The 16076-nt window shown below is 46.0% G+C and overlaps 1 long non-coding RNA gene and 1 pseudogene across 1 annotated transcript in view; both read left to right on the top strand.

Annotated features, from left to right (window-relative positions):
• The window catches only part of LOC149470567 (uncharacterized), a 389981-nt gene that overhangs the window by 24126 nt on the left and 349779 nt on the right, over positions 1 to 16076 (top strand). The window lies entirely within an intron of this gene.
• The window catches only part of LOC149470568 (uncharacterized), a 198382-nt pseudogene continuing 186586 nt past the window's right edge, over positions 4281 to 16076 (top strand).

The following is a 16076-nucleotide window of genomic DNA, read 5'->3' on the forward strand; positions in this document are numbered from 1 at the left end:
TGAGTGCATCTGCAATCATCTCCTCTGATGGGCAGTACTGGATGTCGATAACCCCTTGTTCTTGCATGTCTCTGAGTAATCTTCTCCAAATTTCTGGGAGTATCCCCTGGCAACTAATCTTGCTTTGTATCTATAGATGTTTCCTTCTGTATCATATTTCACTTTAAAAGTCCATTTGCTTCCGATGGTTTTGCGACCAGGAGGAAGTTCTGTTAGTGACCAAGTTTTATTTTCTTGAAGTGATTTTATTTCTTCTTCAGCTGCTTTTCTCCACTGATCGGCTTCCCTTCTCGGCAAAGTTTCTATGTCTTCCCAGGATGTTGGCTCCTGTGTTTGATGTGTTTTAGCAGCGTATGATAACCTGCGGGGTGGTATCCCTTTAGTCATTCGTGAGGATCTTCTGATTTCTTGTTGTTCAGTGGGTTCTATTGGCTCGTTGATTGTAAGTTCCACTTCTTGTTCTGGCTCTTGTCCTGCTTCGCATGGGTCAGCGTCTCTTGCCGATTCAGTGTGTAAATCCTCTCCACATTTTTCAAGAATTGTATTATCTGTTGCTTCACTTTCATCAAAATAAACACTGTGGCTTACTGTGACCTTGTTGGTCTTTGGACAAAGGATTCTATATCCCTTACTCTGCTCACTGTAGCCCACCAGAATGCCTTCTATGGCTTTGTTATTCAGAGCGTTTCTGACTTGGAATGTGGGCATATGCTTTACAGCCAAATACTCTGATGTGTCCTACGTTAGGTTTTGATCCATTCCACATTTCATATGGTGTACTCTCAACAGCTTTTGATGGGAGCCTGTTTTGTAGGTATGTCGCAGTCATTATTGCTTCTCCCCAGTATTTGTTAGGTAAGGCAGCGTTCGAAATCATACATCTGGTCATTTCTACAAGAGTGCGATTCTTTCTTTCCGCTACACCGTTTTGCTCAGGAGTGTATGGTACAGTTGTTTGGTGTATAATACCTTGTTTCTTTAGGTATGATTCCATCTCTTTATTCATATATTCCCCTCCATTATCAGTGCGTATTATTCCAGGTTTCCTTTGAAACTTGTTGCTTGTCATAGCTACAAACTCTTGAAGTTTTTCTAATGTCTCACTTTTGTGCTTCATTAGATACGTTATTGTGTACCTGGAATAATCATCAATGAAAGTCAGTAAATATCTGTTCCTGCCAGGTGTGATGGTTTTCATTGGTCCGCACACATCACTGTGTATCAGTTCCATGGGTTTAATGGTTTTACTCTGACTGGTCTGTGGAAGAGGGTTCGGGTGGCCTTTGCTTTGATGCAACACGTGCACTTGCTGAGTGTGTAGCAAGGCAATATTTTCATGTCTTCTGATAGACCTCTCTTTGCAAAGTCCTTTATAGCTTCTGGGTTTCGATGCCCCAATCTTCTATGCCACAGGTGGATGCACTTGTCATGTGGGGTATGAGTTGCCGCATTAGCCTTCTCACTTTCAGTGATGAGTTTGTACAGATGTTCATTTAACCTTCCTCTTGCTATAATTTGCTTTCCATTTTGAATTGTGCATTCATTACCTCTGAACTGGACAGTGAGTCCATTGCTTGCCAGGGTTTTAACTGATAGGAGGCTTCCTTCTAGGCTTGGAACATATAGAACATTCTCTACAAGGATGCTCTGCTTGCCCCCTGATGGCGTTTTGCAGTTCAGAAATCCCTGACCTTTACCTTCTGCTGTAATACTTTTCCCGTTTGCTAGGAAGACTTTATCTTTTACACTAAAATCAATTTCTGTGAAGAATGTCTCGTCGCTTGTCATGTGACTTGTTGCCCCTGAATCAATGTACCATCCATGTGAGGTACTATTCTGAGTCACTTTAAAAGTACCACTCCATGATGCACTTTCATTTTCTTTCATGACCGCTTTAGCTCTTTCTCTTGTGGGTAGCTCCCGCTTTCGCTGCTCAGCTTTCCAGATTGAACAGTTCTTTTTCAGGTGACCGGCCTTTTTGCAGCGAAAACATACCCTGGTTTCTTTGCTTTGTCTTCTGCCTTCATGCACCTTCAGAGCTGCCTCTGGTCTCTCGTTCTCTTCACTATGCAAATTTTCCTTTCTTCTGCTGTATTCATCAATTAATTTTCCCTTAACATATTCTAGCGTCAGTTCAGTTTCCGGTCTAGTTTCTAGAGCATTTATAAGGGCACTGTATGATTCTGGAAGGCTGCGCAGAAGTATTGAAACAACATGGTTGCTTTTTAAATCTTCACTTATTGCACCCAGCTGGTCCACAATTTCTAGCATGGCATTTACATGTTCACCCATTTCCTGCCCTTTTTCCAGCCTCATCTTATACAGTTTGTGTAGCAGATATAGTTTACTGTTTAGGTTTGCACATTCATGCAGTGTTTGTAATGCAGTCCACATACCTTTAGCTGTGCTTTCCTTTCTTATATGAATGAGTTGATCGTCCTCCACTAACAGGCTTATGACTGCTTTTGCTTGCCTGTTTTTCCTGTCCCATTCTTCCGGGTTGTCATTGGGTCTGTCCCATTCTTCCGGGTTGTCATTGGGTCTGTCCCATTCTTCCGGGTTGTCATTGGGTCTGTGTGTATCTAGTACCGGTCACAAGTCATCTTTGGATAACAGCATTTCAAGCGTAAACTTCCATAGCTGGTAGTTGGTATTGTTGAGCTTTGCTATTGTAAACTTCATATCTGAAGCACTTGCCATCTTTCAGTGAATTGGTAGGATTGTAAATGCAGCACTTACTTGCTTGTAGTTCTCCTTTTTCAGTGTCTGGAGCTGGGCCCATAACCTGTTGGTTATGTGTTATAGAAGACACTGGTAGTGATGAGGCAGAACTATGAATTTACTTGTGTGGCTTAAGTTGCAAACATACAGAGCACATTTCTCAGCAGACATGTTACAGACACATTACTTCCTGAAGAGATGATAGAGAGGAGAGGAACAAACAAGTTTTCAGATATACACAACTAGTAACCTTTAGTGTATAGTGCCATCTACTGGTCAAGTGATATTAACACACAATACTATATATAGTACATTATAGTACATGCTGTTGCATTCCCAACAGGGAGGAGGGGTATATGTATGAGGTTGAGGGGGTCGCATCGGCTGGCATGAGCAGGGGGGGCTCTAGGGGGGGTGTGAGGTGGTGGGGCTCTAGGGGGGGCCAGGGTTCGGGGAGATGTCCCCAGCTGATATGAGAAGGAGGAGGGTGAGGAAGGTGGCGTGGGAACGGGAGGTGTAGGAGTGTGTGGGTCTGGAAGTGGTGGCAAGTGGGTCAGCGGGGAAGTGGAGTAGCAGGAGGAGGTGGTGGGTGCCGTAATGGGGAGAGGGGAGAAGCGAGGGGGCGATATAGAGCTGCTTAGTGGGGGTGGGCGGGTAGAGGGAGGCGGTTTTAGGGATGGAGGAGAGGAGGACGAGGAGGAGGAGCGCGGGCGGCATGTTGGGGTGAGCGGGGTGCTGGAAAGGTCAGGGGGGTGAAGGGGTGCTGGTCAGGGATGGCAAAGCAGAGTGTCCGAAATGCCGTGGGAGGTGAGGCGGTGCAGGTCCGGGATGGTGAAACAGGGCGTCTGTAGCGCTGTGGAGGAGACTATTGAGTTCTTCTGTGAGGGGAGAGGGAGAGTGGAGGGCAGCAAGGATAGCAGCTGGTTGGTAGTAGTCTGCGGGTGAAGTAGGTTGGTGTCCGTGGGTGCGGCGGCACATCATCAGTGGGTGCGGTGGTTCGGTGAGCGGAGGGGTCGTAGGGCGCGACGTCTGGGGTGCAGTAGGCACGGCATCTGGTGATGCTGGCGGCTCGGAGACCGGAGAAGTTGAGGCCAGGTGTTGAGGGCTCGGCGTCGGGAGGCGCTGAGGGTGCTGAATGTCCCGACGTCAGGAGGAGTGGAAGGGTCGTCGTCAGGAGGTGGTATGGATCGATGTCTGGAGGTGGAGTAGGCTGGGCGTTGGCAGCTGTAGTAGGCTCGGCGTCCGTGAACGAAGTGAGCCGGCGCAGGCAGATGTTGAGGGCCAGGCGCTGAGGACTCGGCGTCGGGAGGCGCTGATGGTGCTGAAGGGCCCGGCATCAGGAGGTGTTGAAGGGATCGGCGTTAGGCGGTGTAGAGGGGCCGTTGGCAGGAGGTGGTGAGGACCGACGTCTGGAGGTGGAGTGGGGTAGTCGCTGGGGGTGCTAGGGGCCCTGCATCGGTGGGAGCGGTAAGGCCGTGTGGTAGGCTTGGCTCCGCCGAATTGGATAGGGTTTGGGCAGTTCAGTGGTAGGTGCCCGAAAGGGGAGGCTTACCCTCTCGATGCAGGTAGCGGAGGTGCGGCAGCGTCCTGGAAAGGCCGCGGCAAAAATCAAGGCTGCGGCTTCAGGTGCGCGGGTAGGCCGCGATTCCTGGAGCTCCGGGAAAAAGTCCAGAAGCCTTCCCTGGTGGTCGGGCTGGGCCGGGAGTGTCTTAGGGGCCCCGCTGGGGTCCGCTGCGGCCGGATGGCAGCAGATTGGGGCTAGTAGCGCAGGAGCTCCTAAGGCGTGTCTGCTCCCGTCGCCAACCATAAATATCCATACCATGAAAACTATATAAATATAAATATAAAGAGAGAAATGCACTGTAACCAGCATGTCCAACATTTGCTGCCTTCCTTCCTTAAATAAGGGCAATAATTGCCACCTGTTTGTCAAAGAATGAATGACATCACTAATAGAACTCCACACGGCTATTATTTTGAACACGCCCCTTTCAATGAGGGATTCAATGACACAGAATCAGCAGCATGCATGTCATGACTGTTGGGTCTGTTGGATTTCTATGACTCTACTACACCTGCTAGTAAATTATTTGCCATGTAGAAATCTCATATGATGTCCTCCCAGAATGCGCTCTCCTGCATGCCCCCGGGGCATGAACCTGGCGATCTCCACGATCGCTGTGTCCTATGACACGCTGGTCATCGGGAATTGCAGTTGCTGGTTCTCGACTGCACTTTCCTCACGCTGTCAGAGCAAGAGGAAGGTACTGCCAGCAGTTGTCAGAGGAGGGATCATCAGGGCATTTATGATCAGTGCCCTGAGGATTGGTGCCCAGCAGCGCCACCCACCAGTTCTGCCCACAAGTGCCCAGAAGTGCCACCCACCTTTGCCCAGCAGTGCCGCCAGTCACTGCCCACCAGTGCTGCACAGCAGTGCCGCCCGTCAGTGCCCAGCAGTGCTGCCAATCATTGACAACTATCAGTACCCATCATCAGTGCCTCCTATCAGTGCCGCCTCATTAGTGCTGCCTATCAGTGCCCATCAGTGCTGCCTATCCGTGCTGCCTATCAGTGCAGCCTCATCAACGCACATCAGTGAAGGAGAAAAATTACCTGTTTGCAAAATATTTTAATAGAAACAAAGAAACTTTTTTTTCAAATTTTTTTGCTATTTTTTTGTTTATAGAGCAAAAAATAAACCACCCAGCGGGCAGTAAATACCACCAAAAGAAAGCTCTATTTGTGTAAAAAAAATGATAAAAATTTCAAATGAGTACAATGTTGCATGACCGCACAATTGTCATTTAAAGTGCGACAACGCTGAAAATTGGCCTAGTAAGGAAGGGGGTATAAGTGCCTGGTAGGCAAGTGGTTAAGGACCCCACTGGCACCTATCAGTATTGCCTCATCAGTGCTGACAGTGCACATCAGTGAAGGAGAGAAATTGCCTGTTTGCAAAAGAAAGAAACTTTTTTTTTTTTTTTTAATTTTTTGCTCTTTTTTTGTTTATAGCACAAAAAATAAAACACCCAGCGGGGAGTAAAGACCACCAAAAGAAAGCTCTATTTGTGTCAAAAAAATGATAAAAATGAGTACAATGTTGCATGACCGTACAATTGTCATTTAAAGTGTGGCAACGTTGAAAGTTGAAAATTGGCCCGGTAAGGAAGGGGGTATAAGTGCCTGTAGGCAAGTGATTAAGGACCCCACTGGCACCTTTTGTGGGGGGTAACCGAAATTGACAGGTACCCGCTCCCACTTCTGCTGCAATCACCTAGGTGATCAGAAGCGGAAGTTGTCCTCCCCCCTCCCTCCCTGTAGTCTTCTGGGACACATGAAAGGTCCTAGAAGACTACAGGACCATTCACAAAGCACAGAGATACTCGCACATGCTCAGTGGGCACCCGGATGTGAAGCCGCAAGCGGTCACAGCTGGGTGCCCACACTGAAGATGCCGGCACTGGAAACACAGGGCGGCCGGTGAAATGGGCTGCGGGGAGGACACCACGCGATCGAGGGACAGGTAAGTGCCCGTCTTTTAAAAGTCAGCAGCTACAGTTTTTGTAGCTGCTGACTTTTATTTTTTTTTATTTTCACTGGAACTCCACTTTAATGTATGAAGATATTATTTGTACTGTACAAATTACAACCTGTACGTTACCTCTAAGGGTTGTACCCCTTCTGACTTACTGTTGGTGAGTCCTGCAATCACATTGTTATCAGCTCCTTGTAAAACTATTATCTCTTTCCAATAAAATCTATGAACAAGAGAAGATATGGACCCCACAATTCCTCTATATACTCCACAATTCTCCCATGTGGACACCTCGTAAGTGGTTCTCCAGTATAGACTCCCAGTTTGGGGAACTCATTTAGAAGAAGCCGTCAGCTAGAATCAAACTCACTACTCTACAGTATGGTGAAGACCAAGGAGGCCTAGCAATACCAAATGTTAGACTTTATATTATAGCTGCCCAACTTCAACATCTTACCAGGTGGGACTTAGTAGACACATTAGATCCCATCCATCAGTTGCTACTTCCATCAGATACAGATTTTACATCACTCTCTGTCAGGGCTCCAGGTATGACCAGAGATGTGTGGACTGACATAGGGAAACGCAGGCTCAAGGATGGTGTAAAAGTAATATAATTTATTTAAGGTTACACAATACACAGAACACAGTGCAAAACCAAACCTTAAGCTAGTCCCAATATGTGTGGGAACACAAGCATAGTCAGGCAGGCCGGGTCGGTAACTATCAGGCAGGTAGGTACAGGAGGAGCAGGCAGAGAGTAGTCATGTAAAGAGCCAGGGGTCAGTGCAGGAGACAGTCAGCAGGATCAAGATCAAAGCAGGGTCGGCAACAAAGGGTACTTCACAGAACAGATGATCAGGCACAGATAACAAGATACAGGGGCTCATGGGAAACATACACCAAGGCACTGATCACAGGCCCGGCCATTCCTTAAATACACCTCCTGCAATCAGCCTCAGGTGATGGCCGATTGCAGGAGTGAGTCTCTGGTTGCTAGGAGCACCCGCTGGACAGCCCTGGTACTGCAGCCCACAAAGCAGGTGAGTCCCACCACCATTGGCAAGTCCATTCCTGACACTCTCACAATGGTTAATGGGCTTCAGAAGGCACCAGTGGGAAAGGCATGATCTCTCATATATTTATTCCAGTCTTTTGACTCTTACTGAAGACTTATAGAAAGAAATGGTAAACAGAGAAAATAATAGAGAGTGGTGGGAGGTGATTGTGACCTCCATACCTCTCATCTCTCTGTCCTCTTCACAGAAACTCAGTCATTTCTTTTGCATAGATCTTTCAGGACTCCAGCTCAATTGTTCAGCTAGGACAGGAGGGATTTCCCCTTATGACCACAATTGTAGCGGTGATGTCGGGGATTTGATACATGTTTTGGAGATGTCCAAAATTTTTCAAAAAGTGGAACAATATGACCAGTATTGTAATGTTGGTGTTCAATATTCCTCGGGTGTGCCTCTTGGTGTCAATAGAGGAGGAATTATTTACACCTCCTCCTATTACAAGTCATATAGCAATAGTGAGGCTGCTTGACCACAAAAAATATCCCGATCTTGGCTATCATCTCAGACTCCCAGCAGACACCAGTGGATTGAGCAGGTGATCTCCACATCAACATCATAGGTTTTTAAAATTTTAGCTTTTTTAGCTCCATAGAAGGAGAACGAACCAGTTGTATCCTACTGAATGGTGACTACATTGGAGACCCATACTTGGGGTATGATCCTGGAGACACGGGCCTCATTGATCGGTGTCAGCTATCTATGTATGGGGGGGGGGGAGTTACTTGCCGTGTACAGCTGAATTGTTCTAGGCTGTTTCTTCTTTTCTCTGTTCATTTGTTTATAAAAGGTAAAAGTGACACCATAGACAAAGCAAGTTATTGTTCTGTATGATCTGTAACAGTGCCACAACCGCCTATACGTGAGAATGTATGACTCCATTGTCTGGGCTGAATGTTGGGAATACTGTGCACACTTATAAACTTTATTAACCCCTTCCCTACCAGGCACTTCTACCCCCTTCCTGCCCAGGCCAATTTTCAGCTTTCAGCGCTGCCGCACTTTGATTGACAATTGCGCGGTCATGCAACATTGTACAAATATGAAATTTTGATCATTTATTTCTCACAAATAGAGCTTTCTTTTGGTGGTATTTAATCGCCACTGGGCGCTTTACTTTTTGCGCTATAAATAAAAAAAGTGCAAAAAATTTGAAAAAAAAAATTGTTTTTGTTTCTATTATAACATTTTTCAAACAGGTATTTTTTCTCCTTTACTGATGTGCGTTGATGAGGCAGCACTGATGGGCACTGATAGGCGGCACTGATGGGCACTGATAGGCAGCACTAAAGGGCACTGATAGGCAGTACTAATGAGGTGGCACGGATAGGCGGCACTGATAGACAGCACTAATGAGGTGTCACAGATAGGCGGCACTAATATGCAGCACTGATAGGTGGCACTGATAGGTGACACTGATGATGGGTACTGATAGACGGCACTGACTGGCATCACTGCTGGGCACTGACTGGCAGCACTGACTGGCACAACCCCTGGGCACTGACTGGTGGCACTGACTGGCAGCACTGCTGGGCTGCACTGGTGGGTGGCACTGGTGGGCAGCACTGGAGGGTGGGCACAGGTGGGTGGCACTGGTGGGCACAGGTGGGTGGCACTGCTGGGCACAGGTAGGTGGCACTTCTGGGCACAGGTGTGTGACACTGCAGAGTGGCACAGGTGGGTGCACTGCTGGGCACAGGTGGGTGATCTGCTGGGCACAAGTGGGCGGAGCTAGTGGCGCACTGCTGGGCACAGGTGGGCGGAGCTTGCGGGTGGCACTGCTGGGCACCGATCATCAGTGCCCTGATTATCGGTGCCGATCCCCGCTCTGACAACTGCCGGTTCTCGGCAGTACTTTCCTCACGATCTGACAGCGTGAGGAAAGTGCAGCCGAGAACCGGCACTTGCATTTCCCTCTGATCAGCGTGTCATTGGACACCGCTGATCACGTGGTAAAAGGCCGCTGTGATTGGCCTTTTACCACATCACGTGATCAGCTGTGTCCGTAGGACACAGCGATCACGGAGATCGCCGGGTGTGCGCCCCCCGGGGCGCGCAGGAGAGCGCGTTCTGGGAGGACGTCATATGACGTCCACCCAGAACTGGCCAGCCGCTGTGCAGCCGTCATTCGGCTATCTGCGGTCGGCAGGTAGTTAATAAAATCTACTTGATTAAAAAATACTGTAGATAATGCTGTACATATTCTTTCTATTCATAAGATATATTTAGTAATGAACATTAAAAATAGAAAGCAACTTTATGTAGCCCTTTATATACAATTTTAATTTTTTTTTTTTTGTACAGGTGGATTGATGAACCAAGTTTTCGGTCATGTTGGTCTTCATGAATACAGCTGAGTCACATGGAAAACAAGACATATGGGTGTCTTAATTGACTGAAGGTCTTTATTGCAGCTCACTGGAGGATTCACACGGGATACAAGTCATATCTGTGTTCTAAAAGTCATGGTTTGGATCCTCTTCCACATTGATCCAGCAGGAGAAAAGTAATTTCTGTGTTCTGGAAGTGACAATTACTTTACACTAAAGTCCAACCCAAGTATACATAAGAGGAGTCATTTCAAACTACTTCTTGTTTGGAGATTTTACAATGGATAGAAAATATATCACACACCAGAAGGTTCACACTGGAGGGAAGTCATATCAGTGTTCTGAATGTGATAAAGCTTTTACATGGAAGTCAGATCTTATCAGACACCAGAGGATTCACACTGGAGAGAAGTCATATCAGTGTTCTGAATGTGATAAAGCTTTTACAAGGAAGTCAAGTCTTATCACACACCAGAGGGTTCACACTGGAGAAACACCATATCAGTGTTCTGAATGTGATAAAGCTTTTACACGGAAGTCACATCTTATCACACACCAGAGGATTCACACTGGAGAGAAGTCATATCAGTGTTCTGAATGTGATAAAGCTTTTACACGGAAGTCACATCTTATCAGACACCAGAGGATTCACACTGGAGAGAAGCCATATCAGTGTTCTGAATGTGATAAAACTTTTACAGTGAATTCATATCTTATCACACACCAGATTGTTCACACTGGAGAGAAGCCATATCAGTGTTCTGAATGTGATAAAGCTTTTACAGTGAAGTCACATCTTATCACACACCAGAGGGTTCACACTGGAGAGAAGTCATATCAGTGTTCTGAATGTGATAAAGCTTTTACACAGAAGTCAAATCTTATCACACACCAGATTGTTCACACTGGAGAGAAGCCATATCAGTGTTCTGAATGTGATAAAGCTTTTACAGTGAAGTCAAATCTTATCAGACACCAGAGGATTCACACTGGAGAGAAGTTATATCAGTGTTCTGAATGTGATAAAGCTTTTACAGTAAAGTCAGATCTTAACACACACCAGAGGATTCACACTGGAGAGAAGCCATATCAGTGTTCTGAATGTGATAAAGCTTTTACAGTGAAGTCAAATCTTATCACACACCAGAGGATTCACACTGGAGAGAAGTCATATCAGTGTTCTGAATGTGATAAAGGTTTTACACGGAAATCATATCTTATCGCACACCCAATTGTTCACACTGGAGAGAAGCCATATCAGTGTTCTGAATGTGATAAAGCTTTTACACGGAAGTCACATCTTATCAGACACCAGAGGATTCACACTGGAGAGAAGCCATATCAGTGTTCTGAATGTGATAAAGCTTTTACAGTGAAGTCACATCTTATCACACACCAGAGGATTCACACTGGAGAGAAGTCATATCAGTGTTCTGAATGTGATAAAGCTTTTACAGTGAAGTCAAGTCTTATCACACACCAGAGGATTCACACTGGAGAGAAGTCATATCAGTGTTCTGAATGTGATAAAATTTTTACAGTGAAGTCAAAGCTTATCAGACACCAGAGGATTCACACTGGAGAGAAGTCATATCTGTGTTCTGAATGTGATAAAGCTTTTACACAGAAGTCAGATCTTATCAGACACCAGATGATTCACACTGGAGAGAAGCCATATCAGTGTTCTGAATGTGATAAAAGTTTTACAAAGAAGTCAGATCTTATCAGACACCAGAGGATTCACACTGGAGAGAAGTCATATCAGTGTTCTGAATGTGATAAAGCTTTTACACGGAAGTCACATCTTATCAAACACCAGAGGAGTCACACTGGAGAGAAGCCATTTTAATGCTCTCAATGTGACAAAACTTTTACAGTTAATGCCGGTCTAATCTATCACCGGAGGATTCACAAATTTCAGCATAGACTAAATTCTCGGAAAAAGGAATATTAAATAAGTTTCAGGTGTCACAAGTTAGTTTCACATCCCCAATGTCATCCCACAAGCTAGAGAAGAAGGGAAAAGATAAAATGCTACTTTAAGAGAAACAAACTAAAATCTGAGCAAACTGAAATGTAATGATTGGATGAACTGAGTTTAGTGCTTATGTCCATCAATACACAACTAGAAGGGATTTGAATATTTTATCTTTTGACAATTTGTTTTAAGATAAGCATCAATAACTGAACAGCTTCCCTCATGATTCTCATCTTTATCATGGAGCTTTGAATGAACATGTAATGCATTTTCATGATACAGCAACTGAGTTGTGTTTCCAAGCATTTTCTTCATTTCTGGATCCTGAGGTAATACATGACCAACACTGCCTCAGTACCAGAGACTAGGATGGGGTCTATTGTCATCTTACCAAGTCTCTGAAGCCTCAGTGGGAGAGTCCATTCCAGGTTCTTCTGACTATTGATACATGATCAGCCAGCCTTGAGGTCTCCAGCTAAGCCCACCTTGTCCACTCCTCCTATTACATGTTCCATCTCCTCTCCCATTATCAATGCCTTCTTTCCACATTTCATCTCCTCTCATTATTATTATTATACAGGATTTATAGTGCCAACAGTTTGCTCAGCGCTTTACAATATAACGGGAGACAATACAGCAACAATAATGTTAAATACAAGAGGGATAGGAGGACCCTGCTAGTGGTACAAAAGGTAGTAACTGTGGGGGATGGACTGGTTGGAAGAGTAGAAGATTCCATTATTAGCTGAGGGCAGGATATGCTTCCATGAAGAGATAGGTTTTCATAGATCGCCTAAAAGTGAGCAGAGTAGGCGATAGTCTGATAAATTGGGGTAGAGCATTCCAGAGGATGGGGGAAGCTCTGGAGAAGTCCTGGAGATGAGCATGGGAGGAGGAGACAAGGGAGCTAGAGAGCAGGAGGTTGTGCGAGGAGCGGAGAGTACGGTTTGGGGGATATTTGGAGACAATATTGGTGATGTAATTTGGATCAGAGTTATAAATGACATTATATGTTATTGTTAATGTTTTGAATTTTATCCGTTGGGCAATGGGAAGCCAGTGCAGGGATTGGCAGAGGGGGGTGGAGGACACTGAATGGAGGCCAGTGGATGGATTGGCAGAGGGGGGTGGAGGACACTGAATGGAGGCCAGTGGAGGGATTGGCAGAGAGGGGTGGAGGACACTGAGTGAAGGCCAGTGGAGGGATTGGCAGTGAGGGGTGGCTGATACAGAATGGTTAGTAAGGTGGATGAGTCTGGCAGCAGCATTCATGATAGACTGAAGAGGGAATAGCCTGCGATGAGGTCGGCCAATGAGGAGGGAGTTACAATAGTCAAGGCGAGATATAACAAGGGAGTGAATAAGTTGCTTAGTGGTTTCCGAGGTTAAGAACGGCCATATCTTGGAGCTGTTGCGGAGGTGAAGTCTACAAGATTTGGACAGTAATTGTATTTGGGACTGAAAGGACAGATGGGAGTCTAGGATTACACCTAATACCCTGGCATGAGGAGAGGGACTGATGATTGTGTTATTGATCTTCATGGAGAAGTCAGGGGAGGGGGCACAGGCTGGAGGGAATACTAACAGCTCAGTTTTGGAAAGATTGAGTTTGAGGAAGTGGAGTGACATCCATGCCGATATGTCGCTTAGTAGGGTAGTAATGCGAGAGGAGACTGAAGGGGCAAGGTGAGGAGGGGACTGAAGGGGTGAGGTGAGGGATAGAAAGATAGATTTGTGTGTCATTAGCATAGAGGTGGTACTTAAAGCCATGGGAGTTTATCAAGTGACAAAGGGAGGAGGTGTAGATGGAGAAGAGTAGGGGTCCAAGGACGGAACCTTGGACCCCTACAGAAAGAGGGAGTGGAGAAGAGGAGGCAGAGTTATAGGTAACGCTGATAGAGAGCTGCGATAGATAGGAGGAGAACCAGGAGAGAGCAGAGACTTGGAGGCCAAAAGAGTTGAGTTTTTTGAGAAGGAGGGGATGGTCAACTGTATCAAAAGCTGCAGAGAGGTCAAGTAGTAAGAGTACTAAGTAGTGGCCATTGGTTGGGATGAGTACAGAGTAGTGGCCATTGGTTGGGATGAGTACGGAATAGAGGCCATTGGTTGGGATGAGTATGGAGTAGTGGCCATTGGTTGGGATGAGTACGGAGTAGTGGCCATTGGTTGGGATGAGTACGGAGTAGTGGCCATTGGTTGGGATGAGTACGGAGTAGTGGCCATTGGTTGGGATGAGTACGGAGCAGTGGCCATTGGTTGGGATGAGTGCGGAGCAGTGGCCATTGGTTGGGATGAGTACGGAGCAGTGGCCATTGGTTGGGATGAGTACGGAGCAGTGACCATTGGTTGGGATGAGTACGGAGCAGTGGCCATTGGTTGGGATGAGTACGGAGTAGTGGCCATTGGTTGGGATGAGTGAGGAGCAGTGACCATTGGTTGGGATAAGTACGGAGTAGTGGCCATTGGTTGGGATGAGTACGGAGTAGTGGCCATTGGTTGGGATGAGTACGGAGCAGTGGCCATTGGTTGGGATGAGTGCGGAGCAGTGGCCATTGGTTGGGATGAGTGCGGAGCAGTGGCCATTGGTTGGGATGAGTACGGAGCAGTGGCCATTGGTTGGGATGAGTACGGAGCAGTGACCATTGGTTGGGATGAGTACGGAGCAGTGGCCATTGGTTGGGATGAGTATGGAGTAGTGGCCATTGGTTTTAGCAGTTAGTAGATCATTAGTGAGTTTTAGTAGGGCAGTGTCAGTGGAGTGTAGTGAGCGAAAGCCAGACTGTAAAGGGTCAAGAAGGTTGTTGTCGGTGAGGTGGGAGTTCAGGCGATTGTAGACTAAGCGTTCTAGGAGTTTAGAGGTAAATGGCAGCAGGGAGATGGGTCTTAAGTTGTTCAGGTTGGTGGGGTCCAGGGAGGGCTTGTTAAGTATGGGAGTGATGTACGCATGCTTTAGAGGGGAGGGGAAGGCACCAGTAGAGAGGGAGAGATTGAAGATGTGAGTGAGGGAGCATAGGATTGAAGAAGAGGGTGACCCTAGTAGTTGTGAGGGGACAGGATCCAGGGGGCAGGTAGTGAGACGGGCTTCTGAGAAACCTTAGTGACCTCTTCGGTAGTAGCAAGGTCAAAAGAGGAAAGTGTTGAGGGAGGTTTAGTATAGGGTATGCTAAGTGGGATGGATGTCTGTGCAGTGGAGATGCCCCTATGAATTGCATCAATCTTGTTTTTGAAATGATTTGCAATCTCGTGAGCAGTGAGTGAGGTACTGGGTGGGGGTGGAGAAAGTTGAGAGTTAGAAGTAGAGAAGAGACGACGAGGACTGGATGACAAGGTATTGATGAGAGTGACAAAGTAGGCTTGTCTGGCAGCATGGAGGGAGGAATTGTATGTGAAGAAAGCAGATTTATATCAGGTGAATGCTTGGTGAGATTTGGTTTTACGCCACAATCGCTTCAGCGCACGACTATGTCGTTTAACCATTAGCCGCCCGGCCAATGGCCGTTTGGCGGCTTCAAAACAGTCTCTGCATTCCGGGTGCACGCCATTTGGCGTGCTCCCGCACATGCGCCGTTTGCGCTAATGCAGAGCGGCGCAGCAGTGCGATCTGTCACCGGCCGTGCACCTCGGACACGGCCGATGACAGATCCGAGTACCCTTTCCCGTTGCTGGTACCATGTGACCTGCTGTGACCAATCACAGCAGGTCACATGACAGTTGTATACAATGGAAGGCTTCATTCATGATGCCATCCATTGTATACTAGTGCCTAGCTGTGAATGGTCACAGCTAATCACATGCACATGTCATGTGATTAGCTGTGACCAAATCACAGCTAAGCACAAAAAAAAAAAAAAAAAAAAAAGCTGAATGAATCGATTTCATTCAGCTAAATGCTTGTTTATAGCAAAGCAATTCTTTGCTATAAGCAAATTGTGTAAAAAAAAAAATACTGATCACTTCCCCAAAGTAGTACAATGTTACTATGGTAACATTGTACTACTTTGGTCATAGTAAAATATGAAAAAAAAATCTTAAAAAAAATAAAAAAAAATGTAATAAAAAATTAAATATAATAAAAAAATAAGAAAAAATGTAAAAAATATATATATATTTTTTTTCATACTGTCACCAGTCAGTGTCCCTGTTCACCGCCATGCCAGTTATATGATGATGCTGTACTGCACTGGTGACAGTATGTAAAAAACAAATAGTGAAAATAATTTTTTTAATTTTTTAATTTTCCGAAAAATTATGACAAAAAAATACAACTTCAAAAAACTCGCCATGCCTCTTATGAAGTATGTCGGACTGTCTACTCTGCAAAAAGGGGTCATTTGGGGATATCTGTACTGTTCTGACATTTGGGGGATATCTGTACTGTCCTGACATTTGGGGGATATCTGTACTGTCCTGACATTTGGGGGATATCTGTACTGTCC

This window comes from Staurois parvus, unplaced genomic scaffold (genome assembly GCF_062004578.1).
Source record: "Staurois parvus isolate SC_StPar_1 unplaced genomic scaffold, SC_StPar_1.0 ptg000038l, whole genome shotgun sequence".
In the NCBI taxonomy this organism is placed as follows: domain Eukaryota; kingdom Metazoa; phylum Chordata; class Amphibia; order Anura; family Ranidae; genus Staurois; species Staurois parvus.